General features: G+C 30.7%; 1 non-coding gene across 1 annotated transcript; it reads right to left on the bottom strand.

Moving 5' to 3' along the window:
• Positions 1-270: 270 nt before the first annotated feature.
• On the bottom strand, positions 271-377 carry LOC133813577 (small nucleolar RNA R71). The gene has a single exon (XR_009884587.1). It is a non-coding gene; the product is annotated as a small nucleolar RNA R71 (small nucleolar RNA).
• Between the last annotated feature and the right edge of the window lie 223 nt (positions 378-600).

Below are 600 nucleotides of genomic sequence, written 5' to 3'. Positions count from 1 at the left end.
CTTAAATCATCAATCGTTCAATTGTTGCCATCTTTTTATGGGTTAGATAGAAAGGATCCTTACATGCATGTCAAAGATTTCTTATAAATTTGCTCAACATTTAAATTTCAAAATTTTTCTAATGAGTCGGTCAAACTAAGATTGTTCCCTTTTTCATTAAAAGACAAATAAAAAACTTGGTTAAATTCCCTTCCCACGGGGTCTATAACTACATGGGATCAACTTTATAATAAATTATTGCTGAAATTTTTTCCTATGTCTAAAACTGATAGTCTAAGGAGAGAAATCTCTGAGTTTTTTCAAAAAGATAATGAAGAGTTTTATGAATGTTGGGAAAGGTTTAAAGATTTATTATTAAAATGTCATCATCATGGTTTTGAAAAATGGAGACTTGTAAAATATTTTTATGATGGTTTGACTTCCTCTATTCGTCAAATGATTCAATCTATGCATACTGGAAAAAATTTAAAATTCCAAGGACAAGAGGCTTGGGACGCCCTTGAAGATTTATCTGTCAATTCACAACAATGGAATTATTTTGATCCTAGGTCTAGGTCAACTAATTCACCAAAAAGAGGAGGAAGGTATGAAGTAAAAGAG

Source organism: Humulus lupulus, chromosome 1 (genome assembly GCF_963169125.1).
Source record: "Humulus lupulus chromosome 1, drHumLupu1.1, whole genome shotgun sequence".
In the NCBI taxonomy this organism is placed as follows: domain Eukaryota; kingdom Viridiplantae; phylum Streptophyta; class Magnoliopsida; order Rosales; family Cannabaceae; genus Humulus; species Humulus lupulus.
Note: the sequence above shows the minus strand (reverse complement) of the source record. Positions and strands in the feature narration are given on the sequence as shown.